Source organism: Melitaea cinxia, chromosome 26 (genome assembly GCF_905220565.1).
Source record: "Melitaea cinxia chromosome 26, ilMelCinx1.1, whole genome shotgun sequence".
Classification (NCBI taxonomy): Eukaryota; Metazoa; Arthropoda; class Insecta; order Lepidoptera; family Nymphalidae; genus Melitaea; species Melitaea cinxia.
Window position 1 is genome coordinate 9,195,367 of NC_059419.1, and position 24,255 is coordinate 9,219,621.

A 24,255-nucleotide genomic window follows, 5' to 3' on the forward strand; every position below is an offset into this window, starting at 1 on the left:
TATTTAGACAAAATATGTTTTGTGTTGTTAATTATTTAATTTACTACACGGTGCTTACGCAGTATTTAAAAATAAATAAATAATCCATTCTTATATATATATTTATTTATAAATTACAAAAGAAAGAGAGAGAAATATTTAACTCCAGTGAACAAGTTCATCTCGTTTGATTCTTCGTTTCCCGCGTTTCCTTTAACTAGCGCGCGCTAAAATCGTCATTCCGCGCGCGAACGAATTTGAACTGCACGCGCACTTTACGATCGAATATAAATTCAAATAATTTCGATAAAATACACATGTTCGTCTTCTGTTTGTGTAATATAATGAAATAAAAATAATTTAAGTGTTAGTAAAAACAGTGTATAGTGTTGTGTTTTATAATTTCACCTGAATTGTAAGACAGCTGAATATTGTAAATCGTAAGTGTATTCTTATTGAATAAATTTTAGCATTTTAATGACCTCCAAAAAAGATTTATGACGTAAATGTCGTCGAAACAAGATTTTTCTTCGAGATAAGTAGTTCGCAACCGTTTATGGTTGTTTGCTCTCCGTTATTTTCTCAGATATGGGCTGAGTCTAGGATGATAAAAGTAGGATCTAAACTGGCTCGGGGCTAAGTTGAAAGTATGTATTAGAAGTACGAAAGGTATTGTGCTGGAATAATGAACGTAATATAATTTCCTTGATAATAGTCATCTTATTGGTTAAATACGTTAATATCGCCAATTTATGGGATATCAGCGTTATCGATACATTATTTGTATCGTAACTCAAAAACAAGTGAAAAAGTTTTACTGTTTTTGTTTTTAAATAATCAAATTCAATATTTTATTAGTTCTTAAATTACATAATCTCGACTACACTAACAAATTTTCTTAATTGCATCGATGTATATAAAAACTTTTTTCATAGACGATCGTTATACAACATGAAGTCATTATTATCTCGTAGATATGCGGTTATACATCATGATTCGATTTTCACTGACTAATAAACTTTAATAGAAATGATGTCGTCGTTAACGATTTCTTCATGCTATTTGTATTTTTTAAATATTAAAAAAAAAAAAACGGTCTTGACAGACAGGCAGGCAACAAAGTGATCCTATAAGGTTTCCGTTTATTTCTTTTCCCCGAAAGGACCACAGAACCCTAAAAATGTCATATGAATGTAATTAGTGATATAATACAAGTTCATTTCTCTCTTCTCTCAAAAATTCTCTTCTATATTGCCACTGCTGTGCAAGAGTCTCCTTCTGCATTTAGAGAGAAGGCTTTGCCCAGCGGTGGGATATTATAGGGATATGGTGATTAAATACCATGTTAATAGTAAGATGACGACCGCTCTAGTGTAATGGTGCGTGTGCCGTATCGGCACACCGACGCTCGTGTATTCGATTTCCGCTCGGAGTGGATATTTGTGTTTATACAAATATTTATTTTCGGTCTGGTTGCTAATCCTTGTGGGTCTCCCCACAGTGCCTCAGAGAACACGTTAAGCTGTCGATCCCTGTTATGTACACCTGATAGCGATCGTTACTCATAGTAGGGAATATATCCGCCAACCCGCATTGGAGCAGCGTGGTGGATTAAGCTCGATTCTTCTCCTACATGGGGAATGAGGCCTATGCACAGTGGGATATTACAGGCTGAAGCGTAAGCGTAAAAGTTTCGTACCGATGTCTACTCTGACAATGTACTCGTAGTCTGCAAAGTTCCCGAAATAATTGAAGTATCAAAATAAAAATCGCGGTAAATCCCCTACTATTAAAACTGTCAGTAAGTTTAAAAGTTTCTACCGTATTAGGTATACGTTTTCCCACTAAAACTAACGGAGCGATCATTTGCAAGCTTTTGAAAATTGTATCAAAATTATCAATTATAGTTAAAGGAGTTTAATAATCTAATAGGTCCCTTAGGACCTTATATAGGAACTTGCATTACTACATCCTCACAGACAGATACATTTTAAGGTAGATAATGTCAACTTTATGCACATTTAGAAGTGATTAGATTTGCTTCAAATAAAAGTTACTTCAAATCATATTTTTAACGCCGTCGTTCTTCACGATTCCGTATGTGCTTACATTGTTTCAATTGTATGGCATTGCTGTACGTGACTATATACATGAAATTAATATGGATACATAAAAAAAATATTTAACACAAAATATGACGATGCCATAAAAGGGATAATCCAAAAACTCTAACTTTAGAATGACAAACATTTATGAATGGTTCTCAACGAAAAAAATAGTACGCTGTTAATTTAGTTAATATGATATAATTAATTTTCCTTAAAATTGAAAAATTAATAAAACAATAGGTATTTGTAAGGTATCCCTGACGCATGTTTTGCGGTTCGGAGCCGAAATAACCGTGACCAATATTGAGAACAAGGCCCACGGATTTATAAGAAAACGGGATGATATAATGCAGTATTGAATCATCTTAAGAAAACCTTCGATAAACAGTAAACAAATTATTTCATATGACTAACAATTTATTACAACTTTTTATAGTTAAATCCTTTTTATTGAATAAAATTACTTTTTTACATGTCTTTTGAATTTTTGCCTCTAACCAAAAATGGTATGGGTGTTATTTGTAATATTTTTGAAGTAAAACTTCTTCACGCACGTTTAACTTGAGGCTGGTGAATGCGTGACGAGGGCGTTACGAAAAGTGTGATCGGAAGAGGCGAACGGAAGTTGAGAAGGAGATATAAGTTTTACTTCAGTTGTGTAGTCTAAAGCACATTAGTGTTTTTTTTTTAAACCTTATGGTTATGGATTGACCTCGAGGTGTTAAATCCGATAAATACTAGATGGTTGGCAGCTGTTGTTTGTAAATTTAATATCTAGGTATTTATTTCGTTGTTTAAGAATTCAATCGAAACACAGTGGGGTGTCTAGATTCGGCAACGCGCTTGCGATGCTTCTGGTGTTGCAGGCGTCTATAAGCTACGGTAATCGCTTGCCATCAGGTAAGCCGTATGCTTGGTTGTCGACTTAGTTGTGAAAAAAAATGCTAGGAAATACTGTTGTAAATAAACTGACACCACTATCCGTGTATAAAGTTATTGGCTGAATAAATTAGTGATAAAGAAATCATAGCTATTATGGTAGTGTGCATTATTAGGCGACGTCACTGCTTCCTGATCGACTTCTGATTGACATCCCATTGAATCACTAGACTGCATGCTCAAGGCTAGGGCATATTATTATATGTATTTTATATTAATTATTTTAATACTTATTGATGTTAGTCCTTATGGTCATGTCATTTATTATCTACTAGAATCTAGTGGATAATACAAAAATAGGTTTAGATAGATATCATCATTACAGCCTATACAGTCCACTGCTGGACATAGGCCTCCACAAGTTCACGCCAAAAATAACGTGAACTCATGTGTTTTGCCCATAGTCACCACGCTGGGCAGGCGGGTTGGTGACCGCAGTACGGGCTTTGTCGCACCGAAGACGCTGCTGCCCGTCTTCGGCCTGTGTATTTCAAAGCCAGCAGTTGGATGGTTATCCCGCCATCGGTCGGCTTCTTAAGTTCCAAGGTGGTTGTGGAACCTTGTTATCCCTTAGTCGCCTCTTACGACACCCACGGGAAGAGAGAGGGTGGCTAAATTCTTTAGTGCCGTAGCCACACAGCACGATAACGAGATCGATAATCGGGCTCAAATTCTAGATGGAGCTTTATCTATTCTTCCTTGAACTTAACATTGTTGAGACATCGTCCAAAATATTTTTGGAAAAATTCTGACGGTTTGTACCTGCTTATACCTTATAGATATTTATAATTTTTCAATTATTTTTAAATATTTTGTAATGAATCGATAACTTTTTTAAAAATGTGGCCTGAAGATGTTTCCCTAGTCGGGCTGCTCGAGATTCTGAGCGATACGCTCTACCTTAATAACTTACACCATATGAACAATGGTACATAGACAGTGGGTTTCACCGCCCATATAGTTAGCAGAGGTATCATTTGTCACTTGTTGTTCCATTAAATAAATCTAATGCACTGTCATTTTGCGGTGACGAATGATGCTGTGTACCAGATTAGTACAGAAGGACACGATAAAAATCGTCTAGGACTCTAGGTCATTTATAAAATAAAAGTTACATTGTTAATATATCCTGAAGAGCATTAAAAAGTGTGTTTGCAGGCGAAAGTTATAAATTAAAATGTTATGATATAATTTTAACAGAATAACTTTCCTTACATCTTTTACTATAATTTCAAATCCATTTTCAACATTAAGAGGTGAATAGTCTTGGATGTGATGCAAAAAAATAAACAGTAACTGTCCTTTTTAATTTGTTCTAGTAAAAATTCCATTTATCAAAAAGTCACAAGAAAATTCAATTAATGTCGATAATTATGATACAAAAGCAAATTTAACTTAACCGATTTAAGTAGCTCATAGCAGCAGTAAGAATATACTACTAATTAGTGGATTATTGTTAAAAACTGGTATTACCAAAAACTCATTTGGCAATTATCCGTTTGTGACGAAACGTGTGTGCCTTTTGCTGTCATTCATAAATGTCTTACAACTGGAAAAAGGTCACATTTCCGTTCAAAAATCATAAGTTATAATTCTAACATAACAGTAAGAAGCTGGTTAAAATAATTTTGCTCTGAAGTTATCAGAATTCGACAAATTGTCCTGTGTGTTACGACAGTAAAGAATATAGACACCCCCTCTCTTCCCGTGGGGTGTCGTAAGAGGCGACTAAGGGATAACAAAGTTCCATTACCACCTTGGAACTTATAAATGACCGATGGCGGGATAACCATCCAACGGCTTTGAAATAAGACGGGCATAGCCCATGCAAGCAAGGCCCCGTGTCCAGCAGTGGATTGTGATAGGCTAAAGTGAGTGTTCGATTAGTAAATTCGCTAATATTTTTATTAATATAATCTCGGTCTAAATATTCTGTGTAAATTCCGAATGTCTAAGTCTGTTTATTGAGTCAAGTTATGAAACTTCATAATACGACTCATAAGACAGGAGGGGTGTTATTTATAAATGTCAAGTTATAACACGCTTGCCAAAAGTGAACTCAAGTGAAACTGCGGTGTTTGTCAGTTTATTAAGATACTAAACTAAGTGAGTTACTACTACTAAGTGAGTAAGACATCCTCTTCATAATACATTATGCATACTCACGAAAGTATTAATTGTTTTGATAGTTAGGATTGTAATGTTTATTTTATTATAATGACTGGGTTGTCTTTTTTTTTAAGAGCAAATGTTGAGTTTCTTGTTAATATTTCCAGAACCATATACGGTATTATAACCGGTAGCTTCAAATTAACCATTGTAAAAAATAAGCATACAGTGTAAAAAACATTGTATGCTTTGGGAAAAGATGAATCAAAAGTGCTTTTGAATCCTACTTGATTCAAGAAATAATCGATTTTTATTGTGAGGTACGAAAAATACGAGTGTGCTTTAGATAACACGACTGAAGTAACTTCCTTAGCAATAGGTCTGCACTTTGTCTTAGATATACGAAATGTAACTTTCTATGAGAGAAATAGAGAAGAAAAATGTGTGCTTCCTTGCTTCGTTCGCCTCGCCCAATCACACTTTTCGTAACGCTCTCGTCACGCATTCACCAGCTTACTCCTCAAGTCAAGAGTGCGTAAAGAAATTTTACTTCAACAATTAGGCGAAATTTTATGCAACGCCAAAAAGTTTGGTATTAAAATTGTTTCGTTAGAACGTTAACAACGTGTGAGTATTATTAGAATTTAAAAAACAAATTGAATTTTTTTAAACTGCTTATTTAATTGTAGCTCAAAATTATTCACACCTATGCAACGCGCAGAACAATGTTTCTGAATCCGTGTAAACAGTGCGATGACATCAGCTACCGAGAGCGCTATATTAAAACTTGGCGCCTATCCATGAAGCCGAGATATAGATTACTAAATTATTGAAGATTTGGTTCAAATAAAAACGTGTTGCTTGCGTTCATATTATATCACTTCAGCCTATCGCAATTCACTGCTGGACATAGGCCTCCACACGTTCGCGCCCAAAAAGGCGTGAACATTTTGTTTTATTTACCCATAGTCACCACGCTGGGCAGGCGGTTTGGTGACCGCAGAGCTGGCTTTGTCGCACCGAATGCATAAATTTACAAAAGTCAAGTTACCAACAACATTACGTCTACCAAAAAAGTTATTTATATCATTCATAAAAAAAAACATTTCGGTATATCTAATTCCTTCAAACATTATCCTCAACATTCAACCGCTAAGGCCATATTCTAAACCATTGCGAATGTTACACAGAATACGTAATGTGTCATATTTCTTACACAATAAAAGCATCACGACCTGAGGACCTTGTAAATTACTGTGTACTGTGAAATCACTATAGTACCTTGACATATAAGCTGGCTATTTTGAGATATTCTCGGAATCAGGGAAAACGGGAATTTAAAAATTAACCTTCGATAAAATTAATGTAAAATGACGATCTGTTTGAGTAATTTTTGCTTATACATTGCATTTGTTATCATTATTTACAAGAAGTAGAAATTGGGTCATCAAAAGTATTGTCAATGACATTTGACTTGCCAAATTTTATTTATATTACTACAAAGAGAGAATACTATTTAAGGTAGGGTTCGTCAAAAAATATCTTGTCCCAAATGTAGAGCTCGACGGAAAAATACGTCTAATGTTGCAGAAAATAGCCAAATAATTCTGCTCTCAAATAGTGTTCTGGTCCTGTGGTGGGTACGGTAGCCTGAGAACCTTTTGAAGATGTGTTGACTTGTGATGTCTATGATGTTAAAGGCCTCGGCTATGGCAACCTCTTACTATTATTAGGGTTTAAACGGAAGATTGTTTGAGTCTGAGTCAGTGATATACATACCTAATTATTTAATTCTATCCCAAATGCCAGAGAAATAGAAAAGAAGGTCAGTCCTGTGAGTCTGAGAAGAGGTCAAATCACTCATGAACTTGTTGAGTATTTGTGACGTCAATTTATAGTCTCAAGTTACATGTCCAAAAGTTACATATCCTATAAATTATGCTATATCTCACACACTATGGAAAAAAAATCAAAAAAACAGACCAAATTCTCATACCGAGTTATAAGAGTCTTTCCATAGGACAGTAGCCACGTCAACACGGGAAAAACAGCAACAGACATATCCACTAGTAGTAAATAAGATAATATTGATGTATAATTTTAGATGATATACTTGTTGATGTAATGGATGCAGGCCACCAACGTCAAACGAATACATTGCAAAAGATATTGTTATATCTGTCACGAAACTATTTAACATCAAAGAGGTTTTTCTATCAGAATTATAATGAAATTTATTGATAGTGATATTTTATAAGATTGTTTCATAAGAATCATAAGATAAAAAGAATGTATTATTTTTTTCTAATTCTTTGTTTAGTAAGGGTTTTTGCGATTTGACGATGTCCTCTTTATAGGTATTGCAATTGGATAAAATACTATCTAGTAGTTTCATATAATATTTTATACAGTATTCAATCGATCTATGAGCCTACGCAGTTTGTAGTGGCCCTGATTTCTGCTCCGGAGTTTGTAGGTATGATTCTCGCCTGAGTCTGGGTTTATTATTTGTATTTATTTATATGTATTTATTTAAAAAAAATCATATTAAATTATTTGCCGTAGAAAAAGAAAATCGTGTGTTTTAGAAGTTACACTATTCCACTTAAAAAAATTCTTGCGTTAAGAAAATATAATTTCCTTGATAATAACGTTTTGTAATTCAATTCTGTAACAAGTTTGAAAAAAATACAAAGCTTTAAATACAATCATTTCCTAAATGAAGTAATTGTTAAATTACTGTGTTGTTTTGTTTTATAATCCAGTTGAGAAAAGATGATTGACCTTTCTTAAAGTTCAAGTTTCAACTTATCAAAGTACCGAAGAAACTTAATACCAATATACAAGTGATCTGTGGTCAACAAACTTTTTGCGAGACGAAAAAAACCCCGTTATGCTTGAACGATGACTCTTAAATACATAGCGCTTCACTTAAATAACAAAAGTATATATTACATAACTGTATTTGTAAAACAATTTAAGAATATTTATTGTCTTGTTGTTTATAATTATTATAAGTTCATTCATAAAACACGTAGGTAAACATCAAAGATGTAGTTTTGATGAATTTAGATACAGCAGGTACCTACTTATCTACCTTATGCGATTTCAAATTAGAGATAAGATAAGAGTTTCGATGAGAGAAAAACGTGATACCTTTTATATTAATTAAGAAACTTATTTGAAATTCGGGGCCTCTAATAGTTAATTGCAATTTCACAATTTTTTTAGTACTTATAAAAACACATTTTATCAAGTTCGCATATAAAAACCAACTTATTTAAAATTCGAGTTGCCGTTGTATAATTTGCTGGTGTCGTTATATTAAATACTTTAACATTTGATATATTTTGTGAAACATTTATCCTACTGATAGTATAAATAAATAATACATAAATATTTATGTAATAAATAAATTTATGTAAGGACGAAAATAATGATTCAAAATTAATATTTAACTAATAGCATCTTCTTCTAGTTTCTTCGTCTACTGTTCACTTTACGACTAATAAACGATATATTCGTTAAATGGCGTTCCTTGAAGGGCTTAGCCCTCCAATTAAATACCTATTCGAACCAGTTACCACACAAATATACTTCAACTTAGAACTCCTATTATGGAAATCTGTTATTAATGGAAATCGAGTATTTCCTGACAAAGCTTTACATACAAGTAATTTATCATGGATGCGAGAAAGTCTGTGATCTAGTCTGGCACAGGTGATATGAATTATGATGTAACTTCCTGACTCAGCCTACGCGAGACAGCCCACTTGGCACGGCTGCCAAAAGGTGCCATTGGACTACTGATTTTAGACACGTCACTTTTTGTTTAATCTAAAAATAATTCGTCATATATACGTATTATAATAATAGTTTAACCGGACCGGATACATGCTAATACACACTATTTGAAAATAAAATCTATGGAGAAATAATAATAAAGTACACTATATAGGTAAGCATTTAATATTTTATTTTTGGTAATACCTAGTATTACCGTTTTTTTTAAATTTGTTATAATTTAAAAAAATTAAACCAGATAAATAAAACAAAAAGTGTGTGTGTGTCAGCTCCGCCACACGACTGGAGTTTACTCCTTTAGATCGACTGTCTAAATAGGCACAAAAAAGGTTTACTAGTCTAAGAAAAAGATTAATACCATATCAAATGGTAAAAAACGAATTAAATAACGCAATTTATGAGATGATACATATATAGATGGCGTTACTAGAAACGTAACGAGGTCATTCGTTCAGTAGATTTTACTCACAATATATTTTCATACCGTGGGCCTTTTATGAAAAGGAGTAAACTCCAAACTCCAAAATAAATTCTAGAACTCTTAGTGTCTGATGTCAACATCACTCAAAACTACGGACTTAACTGGGCAGAGCTTTTGACAGTTCTATTCTTTGAGGTCCAACAGACACGAAATCGTAATAAATTACTAGCAGTTTTATTGTCAGGAAACAAATATTGCAAGTGAGAGAAAGTTGAATCCACGACCTACGACTCTAAATGTTAAGTCGTAGAGAAATGTTAATAGAGAATTATGCCTTCTGTTAGTAGTATTTTTGTATCTTTTTGTCCAGAAATATAGAATAACTTCCCATACAAATAATTGTTTTTTATTTGGAATTTTGAGCAGGGCTTCTATTGCTAATGTATTAGCAATTATATAGGCATGAACATAAATGTAATTCTTTTGAATTGAACCTTTTTTAGAATAATAATAATAATAATAATAATAATATTTATTTAGATGAAGATTACATTATGAGGAAAATAAGTTATAAGTAATTTTTACACAAAGTTTTTTACACAAAGTTTGACAACACGATTAGCGAAGGACTGGTGCTCAAAAAAGGTATAAAATACCTGTACTAAAGTCACCAGGTCCCCCCCCCCAAAGTTAAGAATACAGGATCATGTGCTCAACTTGTCCAAATGGAGACAAGCCTCGCAGATGAAGGTATATGTAAACTTGTTTTACCAATTTATAGTAATTGCCAACAAAGACCCAAAAAGTCAACAAGAAAATTTAGGTAATTAGAGAGAAAAAATAATAATAATAATAATAAAAAAATATCGTCGTGATTTGAAAACTCAATGTCTGTGAATTACATACACACTATTTTTCTAATGAAATTAGTCAGTAAGTATTCGTTCAGTAAATCAATAAAACTCAAACAATTCCTAAATATTTAAATTTCAAAATTTTAAGTTCTAAAAACATTGTAAGAGATATCAAATGGTAGACTTTTTTCAACACCAATCAACATAACTGTGGCATATGAACGTAACCTAAAACGAGTCAGACCTGTTCTGTATGCACTAATTTTTTTTTTTGGTCGAGCAGATAACCTTGGTATGTATTTGGGCGATATTCAGACACGTTTGTCGTTTATTACTATTTATGGTACGTTTTAATTAACAAATTGTATGCGAAGTTTAATCAAATTGTTTGGTATTATTTTAACCTTGTATGAAAGGTCTCTGTGATAATGATACATATAAGGCTAAGACATAAGAGAATTGAAATTTGTAAATTTAAAATATCTTTATATTCTTATTGACTTGAGAAAAAAAACTAAATATACTAAATAATTGAAATATGTTTAAATTTCCGCCTGACTTTGGCCGAATCACGTCCTTCACACTTACGACTTTTAAACGTTAGGTCAAAGATCATTGATTGATGTGCTTCTAAACTCAAGAATTGCTTTGCTTTCTCACGCGTCTGCCAACCGGTCTGTCATTTCAGCTAGCATCATATAATTTTTTTGAGTTTAAAATTCATCTCACACTGCGATCAACCTTATTACGTCCGAAGGAATACAACATGTAGATCTGCAAATCTACAACAACAATTGTTTATTAGCCTTCCTTATCTTAGGAAAAGGGAAAAGAGATTAACAATAAAAAAAACGAGTGTACTTTAGACCACACGACTGGCAAGGCCTGCACAATAGGCCAACACTGTGTCTTAGATATACGAAGCGTAACTATGAGAGAAAGAGAGAAAGAAAACGTGTGTGCTGATAACACTTTTCGTAACACTTGTCACGCATTCTCTACATCCCCAAGTCAAGCTTGCGTAAAGAAGTTTTACTTGAAAAAATACATGTTATATAATAATAAATATAAATATATCATATAACATACACACACGGTCGTCTGTTCCTATGGTAAGCAACTGAATGCTTGTGTTAGAGGTAACAGCCGACTGATATAACTATTTTTTTTATAAAAATACATAGAAATAAAACATATATAAATATATAAATACAAATATTATATTACACCCAGACTCGGGCGGGAATCAAACCCGCAACCCGCAGAACAGAAAGCAGGGCCACTACAAACTGCGCCAACGCGCTAGTCCCGTTCCGTTAATATGGATTGTTTCTTAGAAGAATTATTGGATACTGACAATAAATTTAATAGAAACAGGCTCAACTCCAGCAAGGCCGTCTTCTCTTATATAAGTCAAACCTTCAATACAAAACCGCGTCACATTTGTTTATTTAATATCTTATTCATTAAAAACCGATTCTCCTTGGCTGAGCGAGACGCGAGACAGACATATGTGACACTTGTACGACAAAAGAGGACGAAAATAGATCTAAGCTGTAGATTTGTTCATCCGTTGGACTATTTTTGTTGGTTCCTTTTTAACGCTTTGTATACATGTTAGTACCGTGTTTGAAATTTATTTTTATTTTTTGTTCAGGCTAAAATATAGAGTAAAATAAGGTCTGTTATTCCGCCGGCAGCTACGTGTCTGGTACTTAGATGTCTGATATCTAAATAAATAAATAAAAGTTTATTAGTAGAAGTAAAACAGCCAAAAGAACTCTTGCTATTAAATTGCTTTATCAGAAACTGGAGAACCAGGCCCTGATAGTAGTATGTCCTAACTGAAATTATTACTTTATTAATATCTCCAGTATGAACTATAAATAAATCGTAACTGTCGTCATTATTTCTATTAATAAAATGTTCTATGTCCTACTTACATCACTAATTGGTTTTCGTTCGTCTTATATTCGACACTAGCGGCGCCACGCGGTTTTACCCGCGTAATTTAAGATCCCGTGGGGATGTCGGGATAAAAAGTACATACCAAGTTGCAGTAATAATTGGTCCAGTTGTTATAGCGTGAAAGAGTAACAAACATACATCCATTCATACTCACATACTATCGCATTTATAATATTAGTAGGAAGTGGGACTTTGTAATCAGTTACCAATCAGTACAGCTAGTTTTACTAATAAAAAATAGTATTTTTTATTAGTGAAACTCTTCCCTGCGCGCGTTGCTACGTTTTTTTTTTCGTCGTACCCACTCAAAAACCTTAGTGGGCTCATGTACAACACACACGACAACACATACACATTTTGCTGAAGATCATGACATGATCAAATGCATAGTTTACAGTTCTATAAAGGACATACAAAAAACATTCATTTTTATATATATAGAAAAAGTAATATAAATTTCATTTGTCAGTAAGGTTATTAAGAATTGGGTTTTATTGCCTGAATCCTGAACTATTTTGGTTTGGTATGCGACCTTCAGACGAAACTAGAACGGGTAATGTTCAGCAAAACACAAAAATAAATCTCCAGTACGTAAAAATGCAGATAACCTTCTTTACGAGATATTTTACAAAGGTTCGCTAAATCATTATTTTCAGATGAGAACTGTAATAATTAGTAGCTGATCCGATAATCGTAGGTACCGCCATTCCTTTTTTGGAAATTTTTAATTTTTTTATATATAAATCTCGAAAACAAAAAAAGGGCTATTCAATTTGGTGTAGTCTGTACATTTCGGTTCGATTTTTTTATAGGAATAATAGTTAAACTTATAGACTTAAAAACAACGAGTGTGCTTTAGACCACACGACTGAAGTAAAACTTACGACTCTCCCTCTTTCTGTCTGGTAACTTATATCTCCCTCTCAACTTCCGTTTGCTTCGCCTGATCACACTTGTCGTAACGCTCTCGTCACTCATTCACCAGCTTATTCCCCAAGACAAGCATGCGTAAAGAAGTCTTACTTCAAAAAAAAAGTTGAAATGATGGTTGAAATAGTCTAAAGATGTTTCTTACATCGGATATAAGCTCCATATAGTAAATGGTGTCAAAGCTAAAGCTGTTACAAAATCGTTGTCCGGAGCTTGTGGGCGGGCGGCATTCTAAAACCGATCCGCCTACGGACCTCACCGGACACAGTTTTAGTACAATATGTACTTTGAGTAGAAAATAAATCGTACTTTTATTAATTCGCTTCTCAGAAATACTCAGTGGAATTGAGCCAAATAACGTATTAGCTTTGAGATGCAGAGAGTAATGCGATTCGAAAAATCTCAAGATGAAATTGATCTACGTGGTTTTACTTGAGTATCATATATATTAATACGCTTAGGTTAAGATGTTTGCCTCCCTTTTTAGAAAAAAAACTCACAATTACTCCACATAAATTACATATCATTGTACAGATAATTGCTTAGTCTACAGGCATTCACAACTAAAAAAATTAAACTATTTAAAAAGGAAGGTTAGGTATGCTACGTTGGCTATTTTTTTTCCTCTAATCAAAGCGGGCGAAATCGCGAGGTCCAGCTAGTTGTTCCTATAATTTAGTACTCAGTAAATAAGGCTTTTCAACGCAAAAATAATATTAAAATCAAACTAATTAATACTCAGATTACGAGACATGTACCTACCTAATTGTGGTTTCAATATCTTTAATACCTACTAACCGACTTATTAGAAGAAACTATTAACATATTATATTACTGTTCTATTTATATCTAACATTGTATTTAATAATACTACTAAAATAAAAACGAATCTTCTTAAACCTTAATGATCATGTGAAGTGGTCATAATAGCAACTGGATGTTGTACTAGCTTCCGCGGATTCAAACGTAAAACCTTGACGTTTCAATAGAAAGTTATGAAACTCAGTAGTAAACCATTAATAGAATAGTAGAATAAGGAAACTGTCAAAATAACCGTTTTGAACTTTTGACATGTAGTAATATAATCGGTCACCAACCCGCCTGCCCAGCGTGGTGACTATGGGCAAAACACATGAGTTCACGTTATTTTTGGCGTAAACTTGTGGAGGCCTATGTCCAGCAGTGGACTGTTTAGGCTGTAATGATGATGATGATGATGATGAATATAATCGGTTGCATGTTTGATTAAATGTCAATTTTACAAGGAACAAGTACCTGTCAATGTATCGAAGACAAGACCATTTGCACATCAAGCTTTATCAATGAAACACTGATCACAAAAAAAATGACTACTCCTTGGCGTAGCGGCTACAGCTCTGGCTGTTTCTGGTCGAGGGTTCAACCCCCGCTCACGACAGACATTTGTATTGGCCATATTTGTCGTGGTCTGGGCGTTTGTGCTTGTGTATTGTGTGTGTTTCTGGATCCCCGACACACAATAAAATCCGAGGGGGGGGGCGTTAAGTGTGAAGCGTTTATTTATTTATATACGTATTTACTTGACTGCACTGCAATTGGTAGTATTTTTATTTTATAATCAAAGGACGGCTTATCATTACGTGATAATCCACGTAAACCTGACTAACACATAGGTTGAAAAAACATCATACATTTACAGGGCACGCAAGGCAATCCTATACACACTAAGCGATTCGCTAGTACATTCTTGATACGTACAGCCAAAGAATGGAACTCTCTACCAGCGTCTGTGTTTCCGAAAAACTATAACCTGGGGATCTTTAAGTCGCGAGTGAACAAGTTGCTTCTAGGTAAGCGTGCTTCATCTTAGACCGCATTTTCACTTATCATCAGGTAAAAAAGTGGTCAAACGCAAGCCTATCATTGTGTATTAAAAAAAAAACATATACAAGGAAGAAATATTAAATTATCAAGTTCCTCAACGTAACAGGGAAGGATTAATATAAGTATGTTTAAGTTACATTAATTGTGTTTCATAACTGAACTCTCCCTCCAATCGACACACAAAGGCTTGTCGTTACATACACGTGGCGACATAGGTCTTAAATATGAAATAACATTACATACCTACACAAAAAAACTTGTTGATTCAACTAAACGTCCTTGTCACCACTTGCCTGATGTAATACGTGCACACCTACGATGGTAGACCTGCTCTTTAGACTACAAAATCTAATGAGGTATAAAATATCGCTAGTACTATGTAAAAAGAGACGAAATTAGTTTATAGTATTTTGTATACAGTATTCTGTGCAATTAATGTTAGGTCTGATGAAGTTAAGATACCCTAGTCAGCCAATGTTATTATTAGTTTGACGAATAAATCGTACCCTTGTTGTATTTCCTTCTATGATGATTACTAAAATGTAGTAGTTTGTGTTATATTTTAGATAATTTAGATAATAAGTTTCCTTTTTATGTGTGGGTATTCTGAAAGAAATTGCTAATTAGCCAATATTCCATTGTATTTCACAGTCTGTAACAATCTTTATGCTTTGTTTGTAATGTATTTATGATATATAAGTATAAAATAAATAAATACATATCAATATATTAATAACCATAAAAATGTAACATTAAGGACATGCACTACGATACAAAGGTCATTAAATTTTGTTAGTAGAAAGATCTGGAAAAAAAATGGTAGCTTTAATGTTATGTAAACAATTCATTAAAACACATAATATAGAAACAACATGATAGTTATATTAGATACATTTTTAATCATTTAATATATGTATTCTAAATTACTATTTCATGTTAAAAAAGAAAGTTGTCAAGTTAAATGTCAATTTGTTTTTATTATATTTGAATTTAAATATTATTAATTCTTGTATATTAAGTATAATAAAATTACACTTATTTGACTTTTGAAAATATAATTATGTGACTAAATCCCATATATAACATGAATAAATAAATAACAAAAAAATAAAGAACAAAAAAATCTATAATACCTATAAGTATACATAATTATGTTCCGCCGATAAACTGTCTCGCAGTTTGGCGGGTTAAAAAATTGTAAAGTATTTGGTCCAATAAAGAATTTATTATTTACTAGTTGTCGCTTAGTGGTCGATATTCGACGATAATTTAACCACAGATTTTAACAATAACCAAAAGAGTATATGTATACGCGTGTGTGTGTCAAATATATGGTAGTGTGTGTAACATTTTTTTTAATTGATTTAATATATTTTTTATGCATAATTTAAAAAAAAATAGCATTCTGCACTCCTTCACTATAAAAACTATAAGTCTGCGAAATTTCATACCCCTCCGTCCACGCAATTTTCGTAAAAAGGGTTACAAAGTTTTTGCTCCACGTATTTATATACAGATTTATTTGTTTAAATATGCACGACGCTTACTTGAATAAATATATATTTGATTTTGATGGTAAAAAGAAATGTATATTTAATATTTTTATGTGTTGGATACAGTTATTATACGTCAGGTAGATTTATCGACAACCGATGAAACGGGATCTTAATATGTTGAAAATACTTTATGCCTCAAGACGCCACATCGCAGTTATATTTTATGGCTGTGTTTACTCGTTGATATGGTAATGTTCGTTTAATAATATATTGTAAAAATGAGTACATATCATAAAATGTATGAATTACTGGATGTGCTGAAATTAACTTGAGTAAAATATATTTAATTAATCTGTATAATAAATAAAATTGGAGTCTGTTTGTAATATTAAAATAACCGCTTTTTAGTAAATGCATATATGGATGTATACACGGTACATATACCAAAATAATTTGTTTTTACAATTTTTGTCCGTCTGTCTGTCTGTTTGTTCCGACTAATCTCTGAAACGGTTACGACTTTTATTTTAGAAATTTATTTATTTTATAACTCTGCGAACTGAACAATAGCTTTTTTGTTAAATTCCACGCGGACGAAGTCGCGGGCACAGCTAGATCAATATAAATATGTTTCATCTAAGCAGTCATGCAATTATGCAAATACGTTTTTTATTATAAAACCACCTAGTACGACGAATTACGCTGTGCCATATTTTTTAATAATTATACTTTTTTTTAATTTTCTGTTTTATAAACCTTTGTCAACACGACACAATCACAACAACGAACACAAGAAGAAATAATTTGGTCCAGTCGTTCGGAGTCACACGTACACGTATTTTAGTGGCCATACATTTTGTCGATTCATTTCTATTGTATAAACTTCTATTCAAACAATATTTATATGTAATTAATACTAGACGGCGTTAGATAATAGCTAGGGTTTGTTACCTCAATTATATAACGTTACAAGAAAAAAAGATAACAATGTTTGTTTTGTTTTAGGTTAGATAAGGATTAAGTCTATATATTACACGTGAAGTAAAAACTTTGTATCCATTTTTACGAAAATTGCGCGGACCGAGGAGTATGAAATTTCGCACACTTATAGTTTGTACTGTGTGGCTAAGGTACTAAAGAATATAGCCACCCCCTCTCTTCCCGTGGGTGTCGTACGAGGCGACTAAGGGATAACACAGTTCCGCTACCACTTTGGAACTTATAAAGCCGACCGGTGGCGGGATAACCATCCAACTGCTGGCTTGAAATACACAGGCCGAAGACGGGCAGCAGCGTCTTCGGTGCGACAAAGCCAGCCCTGCGGTCACCAACCCGCCTGCCCAGCGTGGTGACTATGGGCAAAACACATGAGTTTACGTTGTTTTTGGCGTGAACTTGTGGAGGCCTATGTCCAGCCGTGGACTGAATAGGCTGTAATGACTAATGATGATAGTTTATATAGAGAAGGAATGCAGAAGACTCATAATTTTTTTTTGATTATGCATAAAAATACAATAAATCATAAAAAAAAAATCACACTTATTACCATGTATTTGACACCACGCATATATAATTTTTTGTTTATTATTATAGAAGTATAGTCTTTGGCAACAGAACCTTAATAATGTTCAAACTTATAATTTATATTAATTACTAGCTGACCCGGCGAACTTCGTGTCGCCTAACACAAACTTTATCGTATGGTACTAAAGTTCAAATTGACTTTTAAGTATTATCACAAATCTTTTGTATGGGAGTATAGAAAAGTGTTGTTTTTAGACTTTTTCAGGAAATTAAAATTTTTTTTTTTTTTTAGAATTTTTCTCTCCGTAAGAACCATCCTCGTACTTCAAGGAATATTTTAAAAAAAGAATTAGCGAAATCGGTCCAACCGTTCTCGAGTTTTGCGCTTAGCAACACATTCAGCGACTCATTTTTATATTATAGACTGGCTGACCCGGCGAACTTCGTATCGCCTAACACAAACTTTATCGTATGGTATTAAAGTTCAAATTGACTTTTAAGTATTATCACAAATCTTTTTTATGGGAGTATAGAAAAGTGTTGTTTTTAGACTTTTTCAGGAAATTTAAATTTTTTTTTTAGAATTTTTCTCTCCGTAAGAACTATCCTCGTACTTCAAGGAATATTTTAAAAAAAGAATTAGCGAAATCGGTCCAACCGTTCTCGAGTTTTGCGCTTAGCAACACATTCAGCGACTCATTTTTATATTATAGATAGTCGAATTTCGACCACTGGGCGACCACTAGTAGATATTTAATAAAAAAATGTCTTTTAAATTTATTCTATGGATGTTGCAGTCTCGACCGCACTGTTTAATCCTTTATGCCTTGTCCGTTCTAAGTGACATTGGCGAAGTCATTCGTCCAATTTTTAACAGATTTCAAAAAAGGAGGAGGTCTCAATTTGGCTGTATTTTTTTAATATGTGTTACCTCATAACTTTTTACTATCTGTGGACCGATTTTGATGACTATTTTTATAATCGAAAGGAATATCTGACGAACACTTTTTAAGGTATTTCTAATAATGGTTATTTGATTGACTGCCTACTTCGTATTACGTAGGTACTTATCAATGTAATTGAAGTCGGTTTTTCGAGCTAACATAGGTAATTTTTGAAAACTGATAAATGAGTAAGTGAATAAGGTTAAAAATATTATATGTATGGTTTACACTCATTATCACTTCCTGTTTCAGTATATTTAAGTGTATAAAATTGAACAAGCAAAACCATAAACAGTCTTATCTTTAACTAAATAAGTGTATTGGTATGTAAATTTATTTAATAATTATCTGCAAACAAGATAAATTGCCTCGAATAAACTTGACCTATATTGCCATTCCTAACCTGCTGATTGACCTCACTGATGTCATTTTACTCGAAAGGTTCAAATCGAATGAGGACTAAAGACTTTTCAGTATTTAGTGTATTTCAATTTGTTAAAACTAGTGATCGCTAAGAGGTCAAAATTCGACCGTAATTAAAATTTTAAATTAAAGAAAACCAAAAAATTATGAAAATAAAGAACCAAATTTCAATTTGAATACAGACTTTGACAATCAACAAAAGAGCGTTATATACGTGTGTGAGTCAAATACATGGTTGTGTGTGTAATGTTTTTTTTTTATTGATTTTATATATTATCATGCATAATTAACAAACAAAAATTAACATTCTGCACTCCTGTGTATAAACAAGAAGTGTGCGGATGCGAAATCTCATACTATTCCGTCCGCGCGATTTTCGTAAAAAGGGGTGCAAAGTTTTTGCTTCACGTATAATATATAGAAGATAATAATGTATTTCGTAATGTACTTTTTGAATGTAGAATATTTAATTTCGGCCCTTTTGGCCAACTAATGGATTAGGTAAGAGTTATCTTTTAAACTTTTATAAGTTTAAAAGATATTTATGAAATTTTATTTTATCACTATCATTTAAAAGAAAAGTATAAAATTCCAACTCAAAATTATTAAAAAATAATTAGAATTCACTTTAAATTAATTAAATACAAAAATTCTAAAATTAAAAATAAGGTACTCTTCATTTAAAAATAAACAAGACAAAAATATGCACATGAAATATAACAAGTAATGAATGAAGGTTGTAAAGATAAACTCGAGTTATCTACATGATAGATCTATATATCTAAGATCCGGTCAATTAAATAGTACCCTGTACGCACACCAATAAAAGCCGGCGTTTATCTTCATACGGAGTCTGAAGAGATGCCAAAGTCTTTGTCATAAGTTTGAGTCGAGATGGCTGTGAGGTTCATTTGGACGTAGCGATATAAAAGACGCTAAAATATCAAGATATAACTTATGGCAGATTTAATTAACCAATCTATTTCGGACTGTTAACTATAGAAATATTACTGACATAAATGAAATTTGTACAAAAATTCTATCTCAAATAAGTAAAATCAGAAACTGTTATTTATAGAAATGGAGCAGAAGAAGTAACATTTAAATTTTAAAGATAAACTGTTGTGATATTTCAGGTTTGTTACATAGTCTGTACAGACAATAGTGGACGCTATTTGGAGAGGATTGTTAGACGCTAATAGGCATGCCGAACTCAGACTTTTGCGTTCTGTTGTAATAAAGGGTTTTAATTATTATTATTACATGGTCCGTGGTCAGGACGAGACTTAAAAAGCTTAAAAACCTAAAGGCTGGTTCTGTCACGAGACACGATCAATCAGTGAGACATCCCACTGCTCTGCAGATGTTTTTTTATGAAAAATCTTAATCCGCCTCGTCATTCTAAGTTGGCAGATGTGATCAAAGAATGTTATTATTAAAGGGCAAGTCGTCATGTGTCATTTCTAACATTTGGCTATCTCAGCTGGCGTCAGGGCAACGATCGGAGCAATTAGCACGAACTCAATTATAAACAATTCTTTTAGTCATCGCTAAGCCCTTAGTCATTGGCCCATTACGGTTGCTTTCATTTATAAATATGCTGATTTTCTGCATTTAAATCACTGGAGACTTTATTGATTCTTGTAAAAAAAATTAAGAATGAATGGTATGCCCCTATTTATCGAACAGTAATAATTTTGCTATTTATAGTTATACAGACGATAGTTGTCAAATATTTCCATCTAGATGTACTGAATAAAAATAATGTCTTAAAGTAAACGTTTAGCTTTCATAATTAAATGAATTTAATGTATGTATTTTTTATATTTCCCATTTTTTTTTTGGTTAACATAAAAATCTCTGAGTGTTACAGACAGTTTTACTGAGTTTTCGGTCAGTCCTCATAATCGTTTTATTTTCTCCGTTGTAATTCGTGCCTGTTTAATTTGCGTTCTCATAACTAAAGATCGTTGTTCCTGTTTAATTACGACACGAGATGGCTGCTCGGGTATGAAAGAGAGGGGTTGTGTGCAAAAATAAATGAAAACGCGGACGGAATACGGCGATGATGTCATGCTTGTAAGACGAATGGCGGTCAAGGTACGTGTGCGGAGCGCGAGATGTGGTCGCAAAAAAAATATCGATTATTTGGAATGTTGAATCGAAGATTTTAGAAGTTCTTAGAAGTTAACGCATGAACTGACTTTTAAATTGTGTTAGATTTTTATTGTCAAGACAATACAATTGTGTTTGCTTGGTAACGAAAAAAAAAATCTTCAATTTATATCAACAAGTAATTTTAACGCAGGTAGTCAAAAAAAAAAAAATAATCAATTAAATACGCATTTTTAGAAATTATTAAAAAAGTAGTTGTCACGTCACGTCAGTCTAGATTAAATTTAAATGGCACCACATTACAAGCACAGGCTTTTCATAAAAAATTGAATTTTAAAAATCGGTACACCCAGTTAAAAGTTATGAGGTAACGCAGGTTAAAAAAGATAGATAACATATACACAGGGAATTTTCTATTGTACACTTTACAATAACCAAAAATAAAAAGAAAAAGTATGGAACGATGTGTCTAAAGAGTTTACTTAATTGAAAATACACATACGAGTTGTATGTTAGCATTGTTAAATATGCAAATTAGATCACCGGAAATAGCTCTGAAGGGTAAATAACAGTTTTAAACGTTTCATTCGTATTTACATTTTATTTAATACTTTTTATTGAGGCAAATTTTTTTCGATTAAACATTTTAAAAGTAATTCTAATATGTTTAACTGTATCTACTAATAGACTTTTTATCAATTTCAAATGAGGGAAATATAAAAGACAATCTTTTTGTCTTGACATTGAAAAGTCACGTAATAGCTTTATTTTTTTTCTTGATAATTTTTCTATTGTCACTAAGTACCTAGTAAGTTTGTAGAGTGTAGATAGAAATAAAAAATTGTTGGTCCTACGACACCGGATATTAAAGCATATGAATACAACGATGGCGAACAGAATATTATTTGCAATTAATTAATACGTATAATAAAGTACACAGTTAATTTTTTAAAGACCCCAGTCCACTGAGTAGGCGCTTGTGAATGAATGACGCAACCTGCGCCCACGTATCTTACGACATGCAGCCTTTATAGGAATGGCATTTGGTCGACGTACAGCACCGTATTACCCTTTAATATGTATAATTTACTTTAAGAATAAATACTATATTGAATATAATTGGCTATTACCGCTAAGTTTGCAGTTAATTTTTGAGAAGATTTAATTCTATTTTACCTTCTATTTGTTAAATTTTGTAATGAGTGAAAGTGTTGCGTTTCAAATGTGCTAATTGCTTATTCTTTCCCAATTTCTTATATGTAAACTTGACTTCAGGTCTAACTCAGCACAAGTAAAATGTACATGAACCTGTTGGTGCATTAGTCCAAAAATTTTTACTGTCCCGTTGGAGCAATTGGCAATAACCGTGCTATTTGCTCCAGGTTTGTCGGTACACTTTCCATCCCGAGTGATACCTGTTACAGTTTTGTTGTAACTATAAATATATATGAAAACAGCATTATTTATGTTGTTTTATGTATATGGCACATCTACACTTTTTACGTTTTGTAGTTATATTTTATCTTAGATATTATTGACTTAAGATTTTTTTGAGTTCTTTTAATTTGGTTTCTGAAAATATTTTTTAAATTTAATCTCGAATATTTATTGCTGCATTCTACATGGACAATTTTTATTTGGGTTATTTAGATGTTGACGATATTCTAAGTAATTTTAGAACACCTGTAAAAGTAGTCAGTTCAGCCTATTGCAGTCCACTGCTGGATCTCCCCAAGTTCGCTAGACATCCCGGTTTTCCGCAATCCTCATCCAGCCTACACCGGGAATCTTACATAGATCGTCGGTCCAGCGGGCCGGACGACGTCCCACACTGCGTATGCCAAGACGTAAATGTAGGCAATTATCTAAATACCGATGTTTTCTTTGTTAATGTTGTATTTGTTGTTGTTCTACTTGTTGTACTATTTGTTGGTGTTGGCTTATGAATAAATAAATAGGTAACTATATAAAAAAAAGAAACAATACATGAATAATAACAGATATTTTCTTTTATCTTTGTATATTAAAAGCGGATAACATTAATAATTCCTAACAAAGTTCTTCATGGTCATTGTACCTAATGCCTTATGAAGTTAAAATGTACGTATACTTAATTGATTTTCTAATAAGGTTTTGACTATATTCTTCCGCATAAATTATTTCTAAGCTTGTATGATAATTGTATTATTTATCTTTATATGATTATTATAAGTTTTCTCGAAAATAAAATAAGTAGGTAGAAGCAAATTCTGCGTATCATTTATCAGTCAGTCAGTCAGTTTAGCCTATCGCAGTCCACTGCTGGACATAGGCCGCAACAAGTTCGCGCCAAAAATGGCGTGTTTTGTCCATAGTCACCACGCTGGGCAGGCGGGTTGGTGACCGCAGGGCTGGCTTTGTCGCACCAAAGACGCTGCTGACCGTCCTCGACCTGTGTATTTCAAAGCCAGCACTTGAATGGTTATCCCGCCATCTGTCGGCTTTTTAAGTTTCAAGGTGGTTGTGGAACTGTGCTATCCCTTAGTCGCCTCTTACGACACCCACGGGAATAGAGGGGGTGGCTGTATTCTTACTGCCGTAACCACACAGCTATTATTTATGATATTTTAGAGTGCACATAAATTTCAAGATAGTAGTACCTTGATTGAGAGCATTAATAATAAGTAAAAAGAGTTGACGCCATAGCATGCCTCCTTGTGGTACACCTGCACTTTTGATCAAATAGTCAAGAGTGAAATTTTTATTTCATACTAGCTATGCTCGCGACTTCGTCCGCGT

General features: G+C 33.0%; 1 protein-coding gene across 1 annotated transcript in view; it reads left to right on the forward strand.

Moving 5' to 3' along the window:
• Positions 1-171: 171 nt before the first annotated feature.
• Positions 172-24,255, forward strand: part of LOC123666460 — a 39,733-nt gene continuing 15,649 nt past the window's right edge. Inside the window, exon 1 of the mRNA XM_045600552.1 lies at positions 172-419. The gene's annotated coding sequence lies outside the window, so the exon portion shown is untranslated. The remainder of the gene's footprint in view (positions 420-24,255) is intronic.